Source organism: Theobroma cacao, chromosome 4 (assembly GCF_053813885.1).
Source record: "Theobroma cacao isolate CCN51 chromosome 4, ASM5381388v1, whole genome shotgun sequence".
NCBI lineage: Eukaryota > Viridiplantae > Streptophyta > Magnoliopsida > Malvales > Malvaceae > Theobroma > Theobroma cacao.
In genome coordinates, this window is record NC_142642.1 from 35,737,469 (window position 1) to 35,753,436 (window position 15,968).

At 34.1% G+C, this 15,968-nt stretch overlaps 2 long non-coding RNA genes across 4 annotated transcripts; both read left to right on the forward strand.

Moving 5' to 3' along the window:
• Positions 1-1,743: 1,743 nt before the first annotated feature.
• On the forward strand, positions 1,744-14,085 carry LOC148763351 (uncharacterized). Of its 3 annotated transcripts, none has more exons than XR_016025799.1 (5): positions 1,744-2,225; positions 4,402-4,543; positions 4,622-4,779; positions 4,915-4,977; positions 13,657-14,085. It is a non-coding gene; the product is annotated as an uncharacterized LOC148763351 (long non-coding RNA). The 3 variants fall into 3 exon arrangements; XR_016025800.1 differs by lacking the exon at positions 1,744-2,225 and adding an exon at positions 2,262-2,826; XR_016025798.1 differs by lacking the exon at positions 1,744-2,225 and having other exon boundaries at positions 2,287-4,543.
• LOC148763352 (uncharacterized) lies at positions 8,084-9,311 on the forward strand. The gene is made up of 2 exons (XR_016025801.1): positions 8,084-8,877; positions 8,984-9,311. It is a non-coding gene; the product is annotated as an uncharacterized LOC148763352 (long non-coding RNA).
• Positions 14,086-15,968: the final 1,883 nt, after the last annotated feature.

The window sequence follows — 15,968 nt, forward strand, 5'->3', positions numbered from 1 at the left end:
AAAGGAGTTAGCATATTTTTACTTGAAAACAATCCAATTGGAGTTTCTAACCCTAAATCGAGTTTGAGCAATGAAAATTAATGTCTACAGGAACAGATTATAATATGTGAACAACTGTAGCAATGATGTGTTTTGTGCATAATATGTTGAGATTAGATCCCACTATTAGAAAAACTAATGCCTAACTCAAATTTTAACATTTTGAAATTCTTTCAATATTAAATACCTGAAAGCCTGATGTCCGTTGTTGGCTGGATCGTTTTTGTCCCATTATCTTCTCTAATCCATCCTTTTTACGTGTTTAAAATATAAATACATATATATATATATATATATTTATATATGGTAAAACAAAAAAATTATAATAATTAATATTTTATAAATAAAAATAAAAGATTACAAAAGTAGTCTGTTATAACAATTAAATATCTTTAATTATAATTATTCTCAATCATAATTTCTTATTGCAGTCAATACCCAATTGAATTTTGGTTCAAGTAAGAAAGATAAGATGCATTTTGAGTAGAAATTTTAAATTCAAATCATAGAGTTCATCACGATAAAAAGAAAAAAAATAAAAATTTCGTATAGTTTAAGGAGAAATGCCAGCAAAGAATATGACGTCGTTTATTTTTAATCACTTGCAATGAGTGAAATGACGTCGTTTCCTTCTTGAAGCTTATTTCTCTCCTACCACACGGTGTCGTTTTATCAAGTGATAAACGCATCCCTTGAAACCTCAGCCTGCTTCTTTTTCCCCGCTTGTCTGGCTAGGACTCTAACCGAGCCGCACCACCTCTCTTCCACGATGGTTCCTGGGTTTCTCTCCCGGCCTTCCGTTCTCGAGCCGCAACTCCTGATCACTTGCTTTAGCTTACTTTAGACGCTAACCAAACAAGATAGCTTTTTTTCAACGCCAAATTGCCCAACACTATAAAAACCGTTCCCTTATCTCACAAATCTTAGATCTCAGATTTCAGATATCAAATATCAGATCGTTTCTTACTTTCCTTGAAGAAATTGTGTTGTGATGGCCGATTTTCGTCTTCAAGGTATTTGTCAATCTCAATTCACAGAGCTAAAGTAGCTGCGGAAGAATATTTCAAGTTGGGAAACATCGACAGGGCTATTCAGCAAGGGTTCGCAGCACTCGATTTGAACCCCAATTTACGGATCGTGCAGAAGTACATTGCCGCCTATTTGATTCACAAGTTTGCTTCTATGTTAAGTCTTTGCCAGAAAATGAAGGTAGACGATACCAAAGTTCTGTACTCCATTCTTTTTATCGAAGATTGTTCTGCCGTAGTTGATGCTGCGACTATTAGAAAGCACTACAAAGAAGTGGTACTATTGGTCCATCCGGACAAGAATGATTCAGTTGCAGCAGATGGTGCTTTCAAGATCGTTCGTCAGGCTTGGGAAACTCTCTTATCTGATCACAACAAAAGAAGAAAGACTCTACGAAGATGAAGTTCTTTGGTTTGGATTAGATTCATTTTGATATGTATTCAAATTTTTTATGAATAATATGTAGTTAGTTTTTATTTTGTTCTGATTTTGTTACTTTTCTTAGATTCAATTTGATTTGATTTTTAGTGTCAGTCCAATTTCATTCACAATTATGATTAAGCATTCCAAGTTAAAATGCTACCATCATCAATCCATAATATAATATACAGAGTAAATTGAAGCAAATTATTTGAAGAACATTCTGATGTGGATTTTTTAGGCAATGAACATTTTTTTAAGTTTTTAGAATTTTTTTGGTTAATTTTGTTAAAATAAATTGCTTTGTGTTATATATTTTGTAAGTCTTTTTTGTTAGTTTGAAATTGAATTCTGGGTTCAATATGTTATTGTATTAAGAAACTATGTGTTTTGCTTGCTTTAGTGTTTGTATCGGTGCTGCAGTTGTTCACTTTCCATACAATCAAACTAAAAAAAAAAGGGAAAAAAATCAAAATTTTCACAAAAGTTACCGTAATATATTTCTTTTTAGGGGTGATAGTTTGTTGATTATTCATTATTTCAATGTCAATTCTTTTTTTTTTTTGGCTCAAGTTAAACAGGCATTGAAAAACCAATACTTGCTTGCAAAAGAAGAACCATATTGGTTCTATGTGTCTTTTGATTCTTCAATTGTTATCAAATGCTTGCTCATTTGTCCAGATGTTCCCAAATGATGTTTACTTAGGCGAAATCATTGATGCTGTAAAGTCTTTCAGGTTTGTTATTCGGTTTTTCTCACTCAGAGGTTGAATCACAATTTATCATATGTTTATTTTGGCATAAGTGTGCATGTGTAGTGGTAATAAGGCTGTTAAAGGGAATATAATTTGTCAGTTTTTATACATAGCAAACCCTAAGTGTGATTTCCTGGAAAAGCAGAAGTCCAAGAATGGACTATACACTTTCCTCTTTATCTTTACTCATATCTTAGTGTTTTACTTTCCAAAATGAAAGTTACCTCCATCTCAACCTTACTGCTATCTGCCCTAAAGACAACCTTACATCCCATTCATATCCATTTATTCATCAATTTATGGTCGCATCACATGATTTATCTATTAGCAACCAATATTCTTCTTTCAGACTTTCAGTCAAAGTTCTTATTGACAGGAAGAGGTTTAACCTGAAACAGCAACCTGCCTGGCCTTCTTTTGGCTCATTTGAACCTTTAACCTGTTTTCCTGGGCAGTCACCATTGATTATAAGCCTAAATTACTCTTGTTGTTTCTGTGCTAAAAGTAATGCTGCTAATGTCTAGTTCTGGCCAACTTTTGCTGAGCTGTTTGCAATAATTGTCGTATACACATTTATGTAAAGGTACATTTTTTCTTGGGCCTTAATTCACATACCACGTAGTTCTCTCCTGAATCATTTTTTTGTCCCATTTGTAAATGTTAGGCTATGATTTGAATTGCCTTGTTAAGGAGGCATTATCTATTGAAATGTTGCTGGCAGCTATCCTCTAACTTAAGGGTGCAGGAGACACGGTCTTCATTGGAGTGGTTGTGTTGGTTTATCTGAATCTTTACTGCATAAGTGTCTGGTGAAATGAATCAATAAAAAGAAGCAAAATCATTAAGGGGATTTTTAGTGTGAATGTGTAACTTAGGGGTGATAATGTTTTATTTTTTCCTGTTTAAATGAGATGATAATGTTTTATTTGAATGTATATAGCATGAATCAGAAAAGTTGCGATAATGAGGGATATTGTATCGTTTGAGGGTGGTGGTTGTCGGTTATTTTGATAGACAAATGGAGGTAATATTTGGATTCGGGTGCATTAATGAGATGACTCTAAAAATTATGAGGTTAATGTAGCATAAGGTTCACATAATTTATAATGCCATAATCATAAATAAGCCCTTCACATGTGATAAAATCCTCACTTAAGCCCTTATTGTTTTGTTTGCGTCAATTGAGTCCCCAACCTATTATTTTGATGTCAAATGAATCCAATTTGAATGCGAAATGCTGACATCGCTAAAGGTGTGACTTATTCCAACATACATGAGTTAATTGGGGACATTAGAAATGTCAGCATTTCCATCTAAATTGGACTCAGTTGACACCAAATAATAGGTTGATGGCTCGATTGACACAAATAAAATAATAAAGGCTTAAGTGAGAATTTTACCATAATTTGAGAGCTTATTTTGTTATTATGCCATTTATAATTTACGAGAAGCATTCTTGTCTGAAATATGTTTCATTTTAATTGTTACTTCTATGCTTTTCCCTTTTCTCTTTTCCTTAGCTAGCCGCATTTCATGTTGATTTTTTCCGGCCCTCCCAAAAGTCAATGTCTGTTTGATGTTTCCATTCCTGCATCTATATGTTCTTTGGATCTGGATTGGTTCCAAGGACCATGCATGGAAGTTAGTTCTATGCTGATGTTACCAAATGAATGCTTAATATGTAGTAAAGAATGATGTTGAAAAGCAAAAGGATCTTGTGAAGACGTAACTAGTATCAAACATGGTAAAATGAGCAGCACCTGCCGACACATTGTTAATTACGTGTTTTGTCAAGGACCTCACCCTCTAATAATACCCATGGATGAGGCATATCCAGGTCACTGTCTGATTGATCAATTGCAGCTGGCTGCTGCTTTTTAGCTTCTCTGTGGGTGCATGTGTTAACAAGTGTGTGCATATTGATGTTAGTTTTAAAGCTGTCGATGATATGCATAATGGATTACATTTAGAAAAGAAAACGGAGAGAAGGTTATTTTTTTTATCCAAACATGTTGGTTTTGATCATAGATCTGGATGCTGACTTCTGGTTTGAATTTGTTGAATGTGGCTTTAGTAGGAAATGAATGCTTATTGCCGTAAATCCTGATTTCTTTAATTGTTCTCATACTCATTTTGTCAAATACATTTGGTGCTGCAGCCTACTGTGTAGTAGCAGTTGAATCTGCTGGCAGGCAAGTTCCAATTGCATTTCTGGAACGAGTCAAGGAAGACTTCAACGAGACATATGGTGGAGGGAAAGCTGCAACTGCTCCCCCGGATAGCGTGAATAGAGAATTTGGGTATTTAGCTGTCTTTATTTTTCTCGTAGATTTATTGTTCACTTCTTTGTGACATGCTTAGCTCTTTATACATAATAGGTCCAAATTGAAGGAGCATATGCAGTATTGTGTGGACCATCCTGAAGAGATCAGCAAACTTGCCAAAGTGAAGGCTCAAGTTTCTGAAGTCAAGGGTGTTATGATAGAAAGCATTGAGAAGATAATAGGGTGCTGCTGATGTTGTAGCTGTTCTAGAGGTAGTTTGAGGGTTAAAACATGATAAGATGCATATCCAGCTTCTGCAAGTTGCTAGATGTGTTATAAAATTGAAAGTACTTCAGATATATTGCATGTGGTGTGTTGTTTTGTTAGTAACATTTGGCTTTTGCCAGGTCCTTGATTGTGGCGAGAAAATTGAGTTGCTGGTGGATAAAACGGAGAACCTTCGCTCACAGGTTAGTCATATTCAAACTGCATTTTATGGGTAACTGAAACAAGGACTTAATTGTGTTTTGGTAAAGCCATTGCCTTTTCAAAGTTGGTTTTAAAAATTATTAGGATTCTGATCAGTTTTGGTTTTCTAATTTAAATACCGTCTTTTATGGTTTCTTTATGCCTTGTATATTGGTGCACAGTATGATGCATTTAACTTGATATACATACGATGCTCAATATGATACATATAATTTGATATTGCATTACAGGCGCAAGACTTTAGGCAGCAGGGAACTAAGATGAGAAGAAAGATGTGGCTTCGATTATGAAGATAAAATTGATTGTTTTGGGTATCCTTATTGCCCTGATCCTTATCATTGTGCTGTCAGTCTGCCATGGCTTCAAATATTAATCTGTCTTGGATTTCCCTGGTACAGCTCTTGCTGCCCGGGTTGTCTTGATAGATTGTTTTGTCTTGCATGTTTTTTAAGGGCATATATATCTCCCTTTGCTAGCCATTTAGGATAGGGGGAGGCTTTGTATCTTGGTTGGCTGTATAGGTTATAGTTTGAACTTGTTGCGGTAGATAAAAATTTCTGTGGAGGATTTCTTCTTTATATTGTAATGGGGGAATACTCGGATGCCTGCGTATCATATTTGTCCTTTTGAAATGTTATTAATCTGTTTTTCTGTTTCTTTCGCTTATCATGTAAATCCTTGTATATGCATTTCTTTTTTAGAGGTAAGAGGAGACGGTTGGTTTTGTTAAATTTTTTAATGCTTAGGAGCCTATGGTTGCATGAGTAGCTCGGTGTCTTTACCTTCCGCAGGGAAGGTCTTTAGCTCTAATGATTAGAGCGATGTGTATGATCGATTTCCCCCCACTCACCTTGAAGTCTTGTTTTGAGGATCTAATCTTTCTCCAGAGAGAAATTTGGGGAACAAGTAAGGGATGTTGATGAAGGGTTATTTTGTTAAAAAATCAAAATGGTTTGCTAAAAAAGTAGTTTGACTATGAAACAAATCGAATTTTAATTGGCAGTTGGTTCCCTTTCGATTTTACATTATTCAAATCAAAGGAGTTAGGATATTTTTGCTTAAAAACGATCCAATTTGAGTTCTAATCGTACAAACTCTTTAAAACAGTATAAATCGAGTTTTGAGAAATGAAGATTAATGTCCACATGAACAGATTACAATATATGGGAAATTGTAGCAATGATGTGAAGCAGAAGCACTACTGTCTTCACGGGTTTGTACATCATATGTTAAGATTAGATGCCACTAATGGAAAAACTAAGGCTTAACATAAATTTTAACATTTTGGAATTTTTTCAATATTAAATACCTAAAAGCTTTATGCCCGTTGTTGGCGGGATCATCTTTGTCTCATTATCATCTCTGTCTCATCTTTTTACGTGCTTAAAATATATATAGATATATATTATATAACAAAGGATTTTTTTAATTGGTATCTAAGCTATATATGATTCTTACCTACCTATATACTCCACATTCAACACCTGTATCTGGTATTTTATCAAGAGTAAAGGGTATTATTGAGTTTTTAGTTCTACTTGCCCTTTCTTGCAGATCCTTTTTCCTTTGTTGATCCTATCGACCTTTTCATGGTCACACCGCCCCGACTCAGGCATCACAATCCCAAGTCGGTCCTAATCAAAGATGCTACTTCCAAGTTCTTCAGCACGGTCATCATCCTCTCCGAGATCAACACGGATATGTGATTTTGGACATGCTCAATCACAGAGCTTAACCCTTCTTATTTGTGCAGCAGCCAACTCATGGGTAAATTGGTGATTGCCTTGGGATTTGCCAGTGTCTTTCTAAGCTTCTGTCCGTCTTTCTAGGCATTCATCCGGTGCATGGAAGAAAGGTTTGGTCTGTGCATGGAATCGGGCCTTTGTCAGCGAATGGATTTACGGTCGAAACACCTTGACTCAATGCAATGGAGAGTTTCGATGGCTGCAGTGGAGTTGAATTATCCGGTGGACTTTTCTAAGATTATGGAATTCGAAGGGTTTGGAAGACGGGCTAAGGTTACAAGTCAGTCTTCTCAATCTCATCAACATCTTGCTATGATGATCATTGATGGTTTTCTGCAGTTTGAATTGTTACTTTTCTTTCCCGATATATATTCAATATGCAAAAATGATTCTTTTTCATTTCATAAGTTTATGTTCCAATATAATTAAACATAGGTGGGCTCGAGTCACAGCCCACATAAGTGTATGAAAAGACAAATTTTGGAACGTTATGGCTATATTTAAGCTCAGAGCAGTAAAATTTTTTTTTATTTTTTCAGATAATATAAAGAATGGATTGAAAGAACCAGTTGAAAATGATTTGAGTAGTAATTTTTCTTTGCTTCAGGTAAGTTTACCAAATGATTTATTTCAATAGATATGGGTTCCTCTGTTTTGAACGTTTTTGTTCTCTAAAAAGATGATTAGAATGTACAAAATACTTTGTGAATGTAACAACTACTTACATCATTTTTAGTCTCAAAATTCCATATTGGGTTAGTTTTCTGAATTGAGAAGTTCTGCATCAATGGAAAAGCTTATCTTAAATAAAAATGGATGAATCATTAGCAGAGGAAACTCAGTTGAGGACTAAAAGTGACCTTGGCAAAAGAAGCTCTGGTTCTTTTTTAATAAGTACACATTGTTACATATTTTTCTATTGCTTCATATTAGAAGGAATCTTTTAGATATTGGATTGTCATTATACAAAAATAAAAAAGGGCAATGGCATGTTCTTGATACCTTCTGTATGAAGTGTGTACTATTGTTTTTGTGTCAACAATGCTGTGAATATATAATTATTTTTTCAAGGGTAGCATCAAACTCAAATTTGATGTCATCATAAAAATTTCAAAAGTCAAAGGCTTTCCAGAACTTCTTCAAAAGAATGTATACTCAGATTTAACAATGACTACTTACTTAATTTGGCAACAACCAAAGACTAAAAATTAGACTAATTGTTGATTAATTACTATGTAGTTGCTGCACTTGCATAATTTTGTAGTATTAATCAATCTCTATCTTTTACCTCAGTTCTGTAAATACATAATATTTTTTAAAATGTTTGTTAAATACAAGCAAAGAATGCGCATTTAAAATATAAAGTGCTCTATAACAGAACAGAGCTTAGATATATAGCCCATTCATAGCGAATCATGGCAGAAAACACTTTTTATGGGTATCCAAAACTTTGCAAAGAACACAATTTTAATGGATTGGTTTTTTTTCGTTGGTCATCCGTATTGGGTTAACTCTAGAAATTACTTCTTATATATTTTGACAAGCATTGGCTCAAAAGTTTTGCAGATTCATGATTTATGTCCATACCAAAGGGATGATAATTGATGATAAGTATGTTATCATGAGATCAGTAAACATTAACTAAAGATCCTTAAATGGTTCTAGGGACACAAAAATAGCTATTAGGTGCTTACCAACCAAATTACCCATGAGCAGGAAACAAATCCCGCTCGCATTGCTAGGTTTGGGATTCTGTCTGTACTCATTTTTAAATGCTCAAAAAAGTGCTAGACAGTCATTTATGCATACTACTTCTGTTTTTTTGGTTTAATTGTTTTAGCATATGCTTCAAAGGAAACAAAATGGCATTAGAGCATGGAGAATAGTATCTCTGGGGTATAAAATATATTTAATGTTTGCTTAAATTCCTATTTAGATTTATTAGTTGCACCAGTATTGTTGGATGTAGGTTTATGGTTATCGGATGTTCCTGCGGGCTGAACACCTTGGCAAACTGGAGGATAGTTTTCAAGAACCGTAAAGCCTAGAATGTGTTTTTAACTGTTCTAAATTATGTTTTATTTTATCAGTACTTGAAGTTTATGGCTAGATGGGAGCAGAAAAAGTCTGTCGGTGGTAAGTTTTTTTTGGTTTGCTCAAGTTTGTTAGGATCCATTGTTAATGCATACATAAAAGTATGGCCATTTCTAATCTTGCAAATGATGTGTTGTTCATATTCTAGGAGGAAAAAAGAAGGAAGTGAAGGAGACTGGTTTGGGTCTCTCTTTTACTAAGGATGAAAATTTCAAAGAATGGTACTTTGAGGTATATTTTGTTGCAATGGTACAATTGCTTTGTGATTGTTGTACTACTTTATCGAGATCTTAGTATTTTATGATTATATCATACATTTTGGCTTTTGTAAGTTGCTGTCAACGATGAAATGATTGAGTACAATGACATTTCTAGCTATTATATTCTGAGGCCCTGGGCAATTTCAAGTGGGAGATTAAGTCATATAATATTTATACTCATTGCAGTTTAAGTACTAAATAGCAAGTGTTAATTAATTACAAGGAAAAAAATGGTCATGGATGCCATTCCTTAATTTTTTTTTTCTTTCCCTTCCCTTTAACTTGTCTATGATGTTAAATTGCACACATTCTTTGATGTGGAAATCAAGAACTACCTCTCTTTGTATCTCCAAGTGTTTTGCAAAAAGAGAAAGATCACATTGAGGGTTTTGCTCCAGATATGAGAACTAAGGTTTTGGGCACAATTGGCCTTGTGAAATGTGCTTCAGCTTGGAATTGTTAATTTATATTTTTACGAAATTTCTTGAAGCCATTTGAATCTCATTTTGTCCCTAAAGAAGCAAGACTATTCACCAAGAAGCAGTAAACTTTTAATTCATATCATTCTTTGGTCTCAGAGGTTTGTCACTAAGAAAGAGCTGCCTTGATGTGTCAATAAAGTTGGTAACAAAATTTTCACTAATTTTCCAATAAATGTTCATACTTTTTATTTTGGCCTTTTAAATTATATATAACTTAACACAATTTGTTTAACTATTTATACATTGCTGTATATTATTTTTATCATAACAAAGTCTGTTTAACTATTTATCCACTACTGCGTATTATTTTTACCATAACATAATTAATCTTTTTACATTCGCATCAGAACAAATACATCATTTTATTTATTTTTCTTTAACTAATTTATAACAATAATAATCTTAAAAATTATTAAAATTAATAAACAATTCTTGATTCTACTAATTTAAATTTTTTATACAAAACTTTTAACATCAATTGTTCATAAAATTTACAAACTTGTCGCGTAGAGTCGGTATTTTTCTAGTTTTATAAATGAAAATAAAAAACTACAAAAGTAGTATGTTATAACGATTAAATACCTTTAATTATAATTATTCTCAATCATAATTTCTTATTGCAATGAATACCAAATTGAATTTTGGTTCAAGAAAGATAAGATGCATTTTGAGTAGAAATTTTAAATTCAAATCATAGAGTTCATCACGAGAAAAAGAAAAAAAAAATTTTGAATAATTTTGAGAGAAAATGACGTCGTTTATTGTTAGTCACTTGAAATGAGTGAAATGACGTCGTTCCTTCTTAATGCTTATTTCCCGCCTGCCACACGGTGTCGTTTTAGCAAGTGATAAAATCATCCCTTGAAACCCTGGCCTGTTTCTTTTTCTTCCTCGTCTGGCTAGGACTCTAACCGAGCCGCACCACCTCTCTCCCACGATGGTTCCTGGGTTTCTCTCCCGACCGTCCTTTTCACTTGCCTTAGCTTGTTTTAGACGCCAACCAAACGAAATAGCGTCTTTTCAACGCCAAATTGCCCAACACTATAAAAACCGTTCCCTTTACTCACAAAATCTTAGATCTCAGATTTCAGATATCAAATCTCGGATCGTTTCTTACTCTCTTTGAAGAAATTGTGTTGCGATGGCCGATTTTCGTCTTCAAGGTATTTGTCAATCTCAATTCACAGAGATTGCTGCTGAAAGAGCTAAAGTAGCTGCAGAGGAATACTTCAAGTCGGGAAACATCGACAGGGCTATTCAGCAAGGGTTCGCAGCACTCGATTTGAACCCCAATTTACGGATCGTGCAGAAGTACATTGCCGCCTATTTGATTCACAAGTTTGCTTCTATGTTAAGTCTTTGCCAGAAAATGAAGGTAGACGATACCAAAGTTCTGTACTCCATTCTTTTTATCGAAGATTGTTCTGCCGTAGTTGATGCTGCGACTATTAGAAAACACTACAAGGAAGTGGTACTATTGGTCCATCCGGACAAGAATGATTCAGTTGCAGCAGATGGTGCTTTCAAGATCGTTCGTCAGGCTTGGGAAACTCTCTTATCTGATCACAACAAAAGAAGAAAGACTCGATGAAGATGAAGTTGTTTGGTTTGGATTAGATTCATTTTGAATGTGTTCAAATTTTTTTATGAATAATATGTAGTTAGTTTTTATTTTGTTCTGATTTTGTTACTTTTTTTAGATTCAATTTGATTTTGATTTTTAGTGTCAGTCCAATTTCATAATTGATCACAATTATGATTAAGCATTCCAAGTTAAAATGCTACCATCATCAATCCATAATATAATATACAGAGTAAATTGAAGCAAATTATTTGAAGAATATTCTGATGTGGGTTTTTTAGGCAATGAACGTTTTCTTTAAGCTTTCAGATTTTATTTTGTTAAAATAAATTGCTTGGTGTTATATATTTTGTAAGTCTTTTTCGTTTGTTTGAAATTGAATTCTGAGTTCAAGAGGTTATTGTATTAAGAAACTATGTGTTTTGCTTGCTTCAGTGTTTGTATCGGTGCTGCAGTTATTCACTTTCTTTCTGATTTGATACAATCAAACTAAAAAAATAAAAAGGAAAAAAAAATAAAATTTTCACAAAAGTTACTATAATATATTTCTTTTTATGGGTGATAGTTGGTTGATTATTCATTATTTCAATATCAATTCTTTAGTTTTGGCTCAAGTTAAACAGGCATTGAAAAACCAATACTTGCTTGCAAAAGAAGATCCATATCAGTTCTACGTGCCTTTTGATTCTTCAATTGTTATCAAATGCTTGCTCATGTTGTCCAGATGTTCCCAAATGATGTTTACTTGGGCGATATCATTGACGCTGCAAAGTCTTTCAGGTTTGTTATTCGGTTTTTCTCACTTAGAGGTTGAATCACAATTTATCATATGTTTATTTTTTGCATAAGTGTGCATGTGTAGTAGTATAAGGCTGTTAAAGGGAATATAATTTGTCAGTTTTTATACATAGCAAACCCTAAGTGTGATTTCTTGGAAAAGCAGAAGTCCAATAATGGACTATACACGTTCCTCTTTTATCATTACTCATATCTTAGCCTAAATTACTCTTGTTGTTTCTGTGCTAAAAGTAATGCTGCTAATATCTAGTTCTGGCCAACTTTTGCTGAGCTGTTTGCAATAATTGTTGTATACACATTTATGTAAAGGTACATTTTTTCTTGGGCCTTGATTCACTTACCATGTAGTTCTCTCCTGAATCATGTTTCTGTCCCATTTATAAATGTTAGGCTATGATTTGAATTGCCTTGTTAAGGAAGCATTATCTATTGAAATGTTGCTGGCAGCTATCCTCTAACTTAAGGGTGCAGGAGACACGGTCTTCATTGGAGTGGTTTGTGGGAAAAGTACAAGACATGATTATCTAAATACTTTGAGACGATCTATAGTGAAGGGTACAAATGAATCAAGGTGAGAGGTTTAAAGAAGCTGATCAGTTTTGCACTTCATTGCCTTTGTCATATAAAAGTTTTAATCTCTATTCACCCACCAAAAAGGAGGAATAGGAAAGAAAATTGCAAAAGTGGAAGCTTTTTTACATTTGCATAATGCCTGATGCAGGCATACGTTTAAGTACTTAGAGAGAGATGAGACAATGGTAGCTCACTTGGTGGGGGAATTGATGCATTCATAAAGCTGTCTCAAAGTTAGCTGCTATCAAAATCTCTATTCAATGTTGTATATACTTTCTAAAATTTGAAGTCTATGTTCCAAATTCTGAGGAAATCATTGGTAGAGATATCACCGGGATCGGATCCTGGTACAATATACATCTCAACACCTGTGGAGAAATGTTAGTTATGTTTCTGTTAGTAGCTTTTGTACTAGTGTAATTTTCATTACATAAATCAGTCATGTAGGGTGCCTAGTGATTTGATTATGATAATTGATTTCCACGGTAAGATGTACAAGTTTGGGTACTCCAGGACCAGATCTCCATTGCAGTGATGTGGAAAGTTCAAGGAAAACAATGTCAAGGGTCATAAATATTGTGAAAGGATTAACTCTAGCATTTGTTTTTAATTTACACTAGATCTTCTGTCTGCTCGTGAGTAACGGGTTTTGCTTGTTTTCATGACTTTTTCTTTAAATTTATCATCACTATTCACAATGATATATATGAATGATAATTAAAGATATATTAAAAGATAATGACAAGAAAGTATTGAGTTGTTCAGCTTTAATTATTTGGCACAGGCAATGAGTCAATGAGGGCAAATGCTATTGGCAGTTGTGTTGTGCTCAACCATGGAGGAGGTTGCGCGGTAGACAAGATGCTCATGGAGTTTGCTTCACCGTCAATAATCCATATGATACTTCTATTTGTTGTTATCCTCGTTAATTCATTTTTAATTTTATTATTATTTATCTTTTTAAAAATTGATTTTACTAGAATTCTGATCAATTTTGCTTTTCTAATTTAAGTACTGTCTTTTATGGTTTCTTTATGCCTTGTATATTGGTGCACAGTATGATGCATTTAACTTGATATACATAAGATGCACAATATGATACATTTAATTTGATATTGCATTACAGGTACAAGACTTTAGGCAGCAGGGAACTAAGATGAGAAGAAAGATGTGGCTTCAGAATATGAAGATAAAATTGATTGTTTTGGGTATCCTTATTGCCCTGATTCTTATCATTGTGCTGTCAGTCTGCCACGGCTTCAAATGTTAATCTGTCTTGGATTTCCCTCGTACCGCTCTTGCTGCCAGGGATGTCTTGATAGATTGGTTTGTCTTACTTGTTTTTTTAGGGCATATATTTCTCCCTTTGCTTGCGGTTTAGGATAGGGGGAGGCTTTGTATCTTGGTTGGCTGTATAGGTTATAGTTTGAACTTGTTACGGTAGATAAAAATTTCTATGGAGGATTTCTTCTTTATATCGTGATGGGGGTATACTCGGATGCCTGCGTATCATATTTGTCCTTTTGAAATGTTATTAATCTGTTTTTTTTGTTTTTCTCGCTTATCATGTAAATCCTTTTGTATGCCTTTCTCTTTTAGACGTAAGAGGACACAGTTGGTTTTGTAAAATTTTTTAATGCTTAGGAGCCTATGGTTGCATGAGTAGCTCGGTGTCTTTGCCTTCCGCAGAGAAGGTCTTCAGCTCTAATGATTAGAGCGATGCGTATGATTGATTTTCCCCGCTCCCCTTGAAGTCTTGTTTTGAGGATCTATTCTTTCTCCAGAGAGAAATTTGGGGAATAAGTAAAGAATGTTGATGAAGGGTTGTTTTGTCAAAAAATAAAAAACTAGTTTGACTACGAAACAAATCGAATTTTATACGGTAGTTGGTTCTTTTTCGGTTTTACATTATTCCAATAAAAGGAGTTAGCATATTTTTACTTGAAAACAATCCAATTGGAGTTTCTAACCCTAAATCGAGTTTGAGCAATGAAAATTAATGTCTACAGGAACAGATTATAATATGTGAACAACTGTAGCAATGATGTGTTTTGTGCATAATATGTTGAGATTAGATCCCACTATTAGAAAAACTAATGCCTAACTCAAATTTTAACATTTTGAAATTCTTTCAATATTAAATACCTGAAAGCCTGATGTCCGTTGTTGGCTGGATCGTTTTTGTCCCATTATCTTCTCTAATCCATCCTTTTTACGTGTTTAAAATATAAATACATATATATATATATATATATTTATATATGGTAAAACAAAAAAATTATAATAATTAATATTTTATAAATAAAAATAAAAGATTACAAAAGTAGTCTGTTATAACAATTAAATATCTTTAATTATAATTATTCTCAATCATAATTTCTTATTGCAGTCAATACCCAATTGAATTTTGGTTCAAGTAAGAAAGATAAGATGCATTTTGAGTAGAAATTTTAAATTCAAATCATAGAGTTCATCACGATAAAAAGAAAAAAAATAAAAATTTCGTATAGTTTAAGGAGAAATGCCAGCAAAGAATATGACGTCGTTTATTTTTAATCACTTGCAATGAGTGAAATGACGTCGTTTCCTTCTTGAAGCTTATTTCTCTCCTACCACACGGTGTCGTTTTATCAAGTGATAAACGCATCCCTTGAAACCTCAGCCTGCTTCTTTTTCCCCGCTTGTCTGGCTAGGACTCTAACCGAGCCGCACCACCTCTCTTCCACGATGGTTCCTGGGTTTCTCTCCCGGCCTTCCGTTCTCGAGCCGCAACTCCTGATCACTTGCTTTAGCTTACTTTAGACGCTAACCAAACAAGATAGCTTTTTTTCAACGCCAAATTGCCCAACACTATAAAAACCGTTCCCTTATCTCACAAATCTTAGATCTCAGATTTCAGATATCAAATATCAGATCGTTTCTTACTTTCCTTGAAGAAATTGTGTTGTGATGGCCGATTTTCGTCTTCAAGGTATTTGTCAATCTCAATTCACAGAGCTAAAGTAGCTGCGGAAGAATATTTCAAGTTGGGAAACATCGACAGGGCTATTCAGCAAGGGTTCGCAGCACTCGATTTGAACCCCAATTTACGGATCGTGCAGAAGTACATTGCCGCCTATTTGATTCACAAGTTTGCTTCTATGTTAAGTCTTTGCCAGAAAATGAAGGTAGACGATACCAAAGTTCTGTACTCCATTCTTTTTATCGAAGATTGTTCTGCCGTAGTTGATGCTGCGACTATTAGAAAGCACTACAAAGAAGTGGTACTATTGGTCCATCCGGACAAGAATGATTCAGTTGCAGCAGATGGTGCTTTCAAGATCGTTCGTCAGGCTTGGGAAACTCTCTTATCTGATCACAACAAAAGAAGAAAGACTCTACGAAGATGAAGTTCTTTGGTTTGGATTAGATTCATTTTGATATGTATTCAAATTTTTT